Below are 8,989 nucleotides of genomic sequence, written 5' to 3'. Positions count from 1 at the left end.
CACGCGGATACAATAATGATGAGGAAAAAGGTGATGATGATATTGCTGCTACTCGTGTTGCTTGCTAACGGTAGGCTAATGGCTGTTTTGAACAGTTTCCCCACGATTACACGATCCGCACTTCCGGTAGCGGCGTGAAAGAAATCTCAATTTGTGGCATTTGCCAAAGGCCCTGTTCTGGCTAACCTTCTAATGCTATTCCAATCCTCCCGGGGAGAAAACGCTCTAATAGTTATTAAATGCAGCTCGTGCTCTCGACCGATCTGTTTGTGGTTTAAGGACATACACAGACACACAGGGCCACCTCACACGTACAGGATTAAAGGAATATTTCCAAACGAAAGGTGCGAAAGGAATTCCGATTTAAAAAAAAATCCTTGCTAGCTTGCTTACAGGGCTCCGCATCCAAAGCTTGCAGGATATACGTCGTGTGTAGGTTCATGGGTGTGTGCGTGGATGTGTGTATGGAGTAGTGAATGTTAAGTTTCCAGCCCCAGGACCCCCAGGAGCGTCAGGTGTGATGACGGTACGACCAGCGTACCGCCACCATTTGTTAAGCGAATTGAAAAGCGCCTTAGACCGTACAGACAATGAACCGTATGTGTATGTGTGATTGTATGTGTGCGTGCATGGGTTGTGAGTGTGTGCGTGTGTGGATCACCCCTCCCCCCTCCCCCCAGGCGTATTAAAAAACGTGCGAGCTTCAAGTGCTTCAAGTGTTGTGCCTAGGGCCACTGGCAAGCAATGTACATAGGGAAAGGGGTTGGCAAACGCGGGTCAGCCAGCTATGGAGAAACGCAGCAACGAATAATACCGATATACTAAGGCCCCAGCTACTAGGACTAGCTTTTTCGTTTCCAATGCGCGATGGCAACGACCGTTCCGTTCCGTTGTCATGCCAGTGGAGCATTGCACACAATGCTATATTCTAAAGTAGCCCGGGTATCGTCTAGGGACTGTAAGCTTTGATCTAGGAGGACAATGGACTACTACTGTTACCGAGCAACTACTAATACTACTGATACTACTGATACCACTGATGTACTACTGCTACTTTCGGCGTGTGCTTTTCGGATTCCCTCGCGTTCGGTTTTCTCTCATGCAGTTCAATGTCAATTTCGTGTCGTAAAGTAGGCGAAAGGCTGTAGCTGCAAACAGTAGTAGCAGGCAGAACTAAACACACACTAAGCAGGGAAATTATTGAAAAGGAATCAAAAAAGGATGTTCGATCGGGATGGTGCGCGCAGTAGCATTAAAGAGAAGAGAAAAAAGGGACAGCGAGCGACAGTGCCAGTTAGAATTGGAGTTGGACCTTAGGATGCCTGGAATTGTAGCGCAAGCAGATTTGGAGGCTGAAGAGAGAGAGAGAGAGAGAGAGAGAGAGAAAGGGAGAGATGGAGCTTCCAGGATGCTCATTGATGCTTTTGAGTTACATTTGTTGTCCATTGTTAGCACATCACCATACCATTACAATTACTACCATTACATCTACTACTGCTACTACTACAACCACTACCACTATAGACAGACTGTTTACAGACTCCATGATATTAGCAACCATTATTCCCTCTACCGCGAAAACAAAGTTTACCCATTACTCATGTCTGGGAGAGGGCTCTGCTTGGAGAATCAAAAAAAGGGGAACGTACAATACGTACCATTAATAACAAACAAACAAAAAATTGGCCAAGCCAGCCAGGGGGAAATGGTTCGAAAGGCCTCTCTAATCGTCGTTAGTTTTTGTCCTGTTAATCGAAGATACGTTACGAGCGTTAGATAGTTTGTCTCCACCCCTCTCTAGGGCTCTAGGGGTTGCCCGATTTAACGCCCTGTCCCAAATTATTCGTTGTAAATACAGAGGCAGTGCGAGAGAGAGAGAGAGAGAGAGAGAGAGAGAGAGAAATCGGAGGCTCGGTACGTGATGCGGATGTTATTGTTTTTGCAACCAATTCCACGTATCCGATACGTAGTTTTTTGACCGTAGTAGTTGGCTGCAGCAATGAGGAGCAGGAGCTTTAAATGGATCTAATGCTAAGACGCATCGCTGCTCTCCTGTTTGGTGCCCACGATGCATTTTTATGTCAATTTCGGTTCTAACAATCGTGGTGGCTCGGTGTTGACCGAGCATGAGTCACCTCGAGTAGGTCAATATTAGGTCAATCTTATAGTAGAAAATGTGTATCGCAATGCATAGTGATGGAGAGAGAAGGAGAGAGAGAGAGAGAGAGAGAGAGAGAGAGAGAGAGAGAGAGAGAGAGAGAGAGAGAGAGAGAGAGAGAGAGAGAGAGAGAGATCGGGGCACGATACGATCGAGCAATCTTTGCAGCTTTCTTCTTCTTGTTCTTCTTCCTCCCTTCAAACTGATCCACTACTACTACTATCATCCAATACAACGATCTTCTGCAATCATCTCGATCTTTCCATCTTTCCATTGTCAAACCAATGCCACGTTTCGAAGCAATGTTTTAGATGCGGAGCGTAAGGAGAGAAAAGAAGAGAGAATGAAAGCAAGAAAGGAATAGAAAAAGAAGAAGGATTAATCAATTACTAGCAAGCTACCGTTACTACCGTTACTGTGGGCCAGGGTCGATCGTTTTCTAATCCTCCTTCCCCCTTCTCCAAAAAAGCGAATTCTTCCCGCACCAATAAAAGAAAAAAAAGGTACGAAAACCCACATTTCATTAGCAAACATATTATCGCCTAGCATGCAGATAAGATTCGCGAACGAACGCTAGCAGAGAAGTACATAAAAAAAAGGAAAAGAAAAAAAAACATAAAATAGAGAAAAAGGAAATTACGATTTTATAGCGTACTTTGGGTTCCGTAAGAAGGGGTTTTTCTCTGTGAGAATCAACTAAACATACTCGCACAATATTAGCCAACATTTAAACCAAATCATAGGATCGGTTGAAGACAGAGAGACAGGGTGCTGAGGGAAGGGGTAAGTGGAATCTGAAGAATGCAGGGGACGCTGTTGCCCTGTTGGACTAGAACTCGAAGGAAATGATCAAGCAATTCCCTACAACCACCAATCCTTGCTGCAATTTCTCTCCAAACTCCGTCTCCGTGATTCTCTTCGAATATTGTTACCGTGCACCACCACCACCACCACCACCACCAAACCTGCCAGAACCGTTTCGTCACCTCTCTGTGTGTTACAAATAGAGTCGTCATCGTCGTTGGCGTCACTGCTGCTGCCACTAAAGCCATGATGATTGCTCATGTTGATACTGCTGCTGCTGCTGCTGCTGCTACTACCGCCATCGTTCTGCTGTGAGGAAGGTATTTATGCTGCCTGCTGGACTTATCGCTTATGCGCCATTCTTTTTGTCAGTACTCACCCGATACACACCACCACACAACATACACGCTCACACATTCACACACATACCTACACGAAACACACCGAATATCATTACCTGTTTCATATCGTTAGACTACAAATCACGTTCTTACACCGTTTTTACATGGAATGCAATCGTCCCCTAATGGAAAAAAAATACATGGGGATGCAAAAGAAGAGAATTTGCTAGGTTAAAACAAATATATAGGAAAAAAAAGACGTACCGAAAGGAAGGGTTTGTGGGGGAGGCGAGAAGAAAGCGAGGTGGTAGCTTATTAGCGAAACAAAACAAACCAGAAAACCGGAGAACCGGAGAATAGGAACACGGGTGGACAGCAGGCTACCTGGAACTGGCTGAATTGATGAGAATGCTTTTGCGCGAATCGGAATCAGCGCGCGCATCGAATAGACGGAGGAGTAATGGTCGAGCGGCGCATCATGTATCTTGGTTCCGATGACGGTTATCGAATTAGTAACATCGCGAACTGAGCCGAGAATTGAAATCGAGGCGAGATTATGCTTTTTGGCAAAATTATTGCAAGCATCATAGCACACCGTACACGCCATTACGTTTGTGGTCCCACCGTCACCGGTTTGTTTGTTTTCCTCAAACCATCAGGAAGAAATATCATCAGGCGTGGCTTTGGGCAGTAGCTGTCATTTTAAGCACAAGCAAAGGGCACACAAGTGGGTAGCGATCGGTCGGTCGGTATCGTGGTGTGGCGTTACGTCCAATGTATGCACACTTTCATGGAGTGGTCCCGGCCACTCCATCCATCCACCACTACTGCTTCAGTTCGATCCAGTAGCCGTTCCGTCACCGCCAAGCTGGGGCCTGATTTTCTCGCTCCTGGCACCACCGTCCTTTCCGGGCCCTGGTCTGCAGTTATGAGCTCTGCAAAAATCCGGGCCGGCCGTCAGGCAAAAAGGGGTAAAGGAGAGCTTTACATTCCAAGCATATCATACAACGATGGTTGCCGCGCTCTCATCGCGAACTCATCGCAGTTAGTAGCGGCACAGCAGCAGTAGCAGCGGCAGCAGCAGCAGCAGCAGTAGGCTAGGAAGATGATTAACACTTTTACACAACACTTCCAACGCGTTTAAGGACGCACACGTACACCCCGACCACACGCACGTACACGCCATCGTCATGGTAACAGCAGCAGCAGCAGCAGCAGCATCGTTCAGAGCTAAAGGAAATGCGCAAAACTGACCCATTTGACAGACACCAGGCCCAGGATACGCATGTTGTTCTGTTGATGTGGCTTAGTGCTACTGCGCTTGCTAGGATGGTAGTGAATGGGTGTGTGTGTCTGTTGGTGTGTATGTGTGTGCTTTAGTGGCGCTGTGTCCTGGGCGTGGCGGAGCAATCGAACTAACTAGCCAACCAACTATTTTTTGATATAAATTTACAACACGAACGCGTGCGTATATATACATATGTGTGTGTGCGAGTGTGTTGGGCAACGCAGCCACGCGTGTTTTTTTCCGTTGTAATACGGCTTCTCGGGCGTGTATGTGTGCGTGCGCGTGTCTGTGTGTGTTGTCGGTTTGCGATTCCGATCCCGAGGCCGAAGGGGCTTGGGGCACACCTTTCCACACTGCACCAACAAACCCGCACCGCACCACCTAACTCTACTACTACTAACAACTAATACTACTAACAAACTACCACCACCACTACTACTACTACTAGTACACTACACCAAAGTATCGAAAGGAACAAATAGCACTTAATCGACCATTTCTGCCAACAGCATCCATTCCTAGCTTCGATTCCATGCATTCCATTCAAAACAGAGCGATGGAGAATGAAAACACGCGAAAGAGAGAGAGAGAGAGAGAGAGAGAGAGAGAGAGAGAAAGAGAGAGAGATAGAGAGAGAGAGAGGGAGAGAGAGAGAAAGAATCTCCAGTTAAAGTAAACTTTTTGGCAAAATCCTTTAATCATAGCAATCTCCATGGAAGCGGTACCAACTTTTGGCCTCCTGGATTTACTACTCTTGCGCTGCTTTTGTGAAGCTACCGGTGGGTTTTTGATATGCACTCTTACACACATACACGCACACTATTCAACCATTTCTAAGCAAGTTCTATACCATGTCTGTACGGCTTCTCAAAGCGGACAAGCAGGCCACCAAGTACTTTGCTCGCTATATAGGTTCTATTGAACCCCCTTGCCCCACCTCCTCTTTTCTCTTCCTCTCTTTCTCGCTCTATCGCTCTCTCTCTCTCTTTCTCTCTCTCACAAACTCTTTAACGCGCTCTTCTATCTATCACAATCCATTTTTTTTGGCTTTGGAAGATCCATTCCCTCACACGCAACCCCCAAGTTTGAACGAGGAGAAAGCTCCTCGATCCAAGTAGCGTGCAAGATACGCATCTGATCACCATGAGCATCATCACCTGGGCAACATTCTTCCGGCTACTGGTGAATGTTGGCAATTGTCGAGCGAGCGCCAACGATGATTATGTTTGTTTTTTTATTGCTCAAGCTCCGACTTGTAGCATTCAAAGACAGAGATGCGTGGTGTATCCGTGGAAAAAAACCTCCCCGGGGCCACATCCCTGGAACCAAGAACACGCACGCACACATACATAGAGAGGAAATGAGTTAAGCTAAGCAAATCTATCCCCAGTTCACTTCATGTTGCCCTCACCTGCTGTACTTCTTCTGTTCAGTTTCGCCATCTGATTCGTTCGTGCAACCAACGCCCGGCCGAGGCAAATGCGCTGGTCAGTGCGCTTTAATGTAAATATTATGTGCATGGTGTGTGTCCAGGAGCAAGGTGACCAAGGGCGCACACAAAAAAGGTGGGTAGAGTGCCATCGGTCGCAACCCGTTCTCTCGTTTCCACCACAGACATCGAGCTAGATATCGTAGGGGGACTTTGAGGGATTCTCACAGCTTCATTTAGATGATAGAGTCGAGGCGCCCCTCGACAAAGCTGCAAGTTTTGAGACACAATAGAAAGGAGAAAGGAGGAGAAAGGAAGGGTTGAGGACTGAGCGCTTGATGTCCCTGTTGTAGCTTTTCTCGTTCGACGATCGTCTTACTGGATTTGTTGCGTTGTTTGGCTTCGTTATGGTGTAGCCTGACTTCCTTTGATGAAACTTTAACTCAACTTCAATTTCGTTGATGGCCGACCTCGGTTAGCATCCTTTTTGACGTTTGGCATGCTGCATAGCTCTGTTATACTGTTATACAAGCAGTATACGGGAACGGTCGGTGGCTACTAGGATCTCTTGCACTAGACTGAACTGGGAAGAACTCTTTTTCTCTCTTCCTTTCTTTCTTTCTTTCTTTTTCTTTCTCTCTCGCTTGCAATCTGTAGCACATCAAACACATTTACATTCAGAATAAAGGAGAGAAAAGGAGTGATTGTTAGATATCGCGAGTTTGAGCACAACAGGGACATACAATGCAGCAGGTCCAGCAGTACGCCCGCTAGTGGGAAGGACATTTGGTAAACTTGGAAAGAGAGGGAATTGGAGAATCAACTCGTGGAATGGCACGTGGCACACGTGGAACGTGTTAGTAGCTACTAACCTAAACGAAACGAATTAAAGTAAAAAGCAAAAACAAAAATCCCGGAAGACAGAGTGCACCAGTGGAGGTGCGGAGTGTAAAAAAAACAAACCAAGCAACACCAGCAAGCGAAACGCAGTCGGTGCATAAGTACTAGTAATACACTACATCATGGTAATAGGTTCATTACAAACTCGCCCTCGCCCTCAACCCCAAAAACCCCAGATTCTGACACCCCACTTTCCCCCGAGCCCGCTTTAACCAGCGCATATACATACACCCATTGACATATACATATATATATACGCGTATTCTATATATAAATATATAGGAATGGTTCCGGTCCCGGTGTTCGCGATAACGTAACGCTCAAAATGCTCATCGTCCCCCCGACCCTTGACCACGACCACTCAATGCCCCTCCCCCCCCCCAAAATCCTCCAAAGCTGCAATTCCAACCAACCAAAGGACCTCCCTTCCATATGCGCTGATATGTTGATAATGATACGAATAATCTTAAAATCATTCTTAGTCGTCATTAGAACAAAAACAAACAAAAGAACCAGAGAAAAGGGAGAACCCTTGGAGGTGTCACTCGAAGACGAAATTCGTTCGTCATTCGTTGAGCTCTACACAGATGATGATGATGAAGAGCGGGTGGGGGAAAGAGTGGGTGGCTAGTAGCATCAGGCGATCGACATACACACACGAAAACACACACACACACAGACACACACACATACACAGTGATACACAATCACCGATGGCAACACAACTGAAACAACCGATCGCCTATGGGTGAGGGTCCCCTTCCCGCCCTCCCTTATGTCAGTGATCTGGCAAGGAAGGTGGGTGGGGGGAAGGAAGGAGGGCAGGAGGGAAGTTAATACTCGATACTCGTCTCAAACCACTGCCACAGAGAGTACGAAAAGGATAACTAACATTAAAACTCCGCTTATAGTGAAGCCAGTACGTACGCGTTGTATTGAAGCAAAAAATAAAATGAGAAAGAAGAAGATGATGAAAATGACGAAGCGAAAGATAATGGTCAAGTGTAAGTGGACAGTGAAGTGGAAAGGTAGAGAAAGAAAGAAGGAGAGACGGAGAGAGAGCGAACGAAGCGATAAAAAACCCAAAAATTAACATTAACCTTCTTATCGGCGAAAACGAATAACGCTTGAAGTCAGTAACCACAATCTACCCTCCCCCCCAAACACTCACGACACATGTTTCAAGATGGGGACGGGGCAGGGAAGGAGCGAAAAGCGACATAATCGGTTAATAAATAGAAGTAATTAGAAAAAAAACAAAGAAACGGAATACCATCGCGACCATCGAGTAGGCAACGCTACCGGGGTTAAGGGGCGGCAAAACAGAACGCGAAAGCCAGAAAGACAGGACAGGAGGAGGAGGAGGAGGAGGAGGAGGAGGACAGGAGTAACAGTGTCCCGGAATCCGGAGTATCCCCCGACAGACCAGACCAGACAGCAAACTATAACCCTCCCCCCCCCCCCCCCCCCCCACGAGAAGGTCCAAAGCCGAAGCCGAACGAGAATCACACGAATCGCGACAAAAGAGGAAAAGGAAAACGGAGGAAAAGAAAAAATGGCGAGAAAACTGTAGGAACGAAGGAGGAAAAAAAAGGGAAACACACAAAAAACAACGGCATCGTTCGGGCGGTGGCATGTGGGATGCGGCGGATGAAACGGAATAAGTAAAACGGTAAAAAAAATATTAATGAATATATAAAAGATATGTTATGAATATATATAAATATATACATGATAAATATTGAACCGAGTGCGTGGCGCGACCGGGCGCATGGCTTAATCGGGCAACACTCGGGAAGAAAAAAACGGGAAAGAAATTGCAAAAGAATCTTTACTGCCAGCCAGGTAAGTCATCATGGTTCGGGTCGGTCGCGAACGAAAGGCAAGCAAAGACTCGGCCGTCCGGTCGAACGCGTCGGGGTTTTTTGTTTACAATTTTTTATTCCTTTTTTTATTTTCTCTTTAAGTGTATAATAATGTACTTGCGTCTTTAAATTGTATTTAAATGTTTTTTTCCGCCTTGCTTCCTTTTTGTTATAAAACGACAGAATCGTAGCCATCTTTGCGCT

At 46.3% G+C, this 8,989-nt stretch overlaps 1 protein-coding gene across 1 annotated transcript in view; it reads left to right on the top strand.

Annotated features, from left to right (window-relative positions):
* The window catches only part of LOC126574982 (rho GTPase-activating protein 100F), a 28,938-nt gene extending 20,543 nt beyond the window's left edge, over positions 1–8,395 (top strand). The window contains exon 12 of the mRNA XM_050235437.1: positions 1–8,395. This exon is cut by the window's left edge and continues 2,386 nt beyond it. The gene's annotated coding sequence lies outside the window, so the exon portion shown is untranslated.
* Positions 8,396–8,989: the final 594 nt, after the last annotated feature.

Source organism: Anopheles aquasalis, chromosome 2 (assembly GCF_943734665.1).
Source record: "Anopheles aquasalis chromosome 2, idAnoAquaMG_Q_19, whole genome shotgun sequence".
Classification (NCBI taxonomy): Eukaryota; Metazoa; Arthropoda; class Insecta; order Diptera; family Culicidae; genus Anopheles; species Anopheles aquasalis.
The sequence above is the reverse complement of the archived record's forward strand: the minus strand, read 5'-3'. Positions and strand labels throughout refer to the sequence as shown.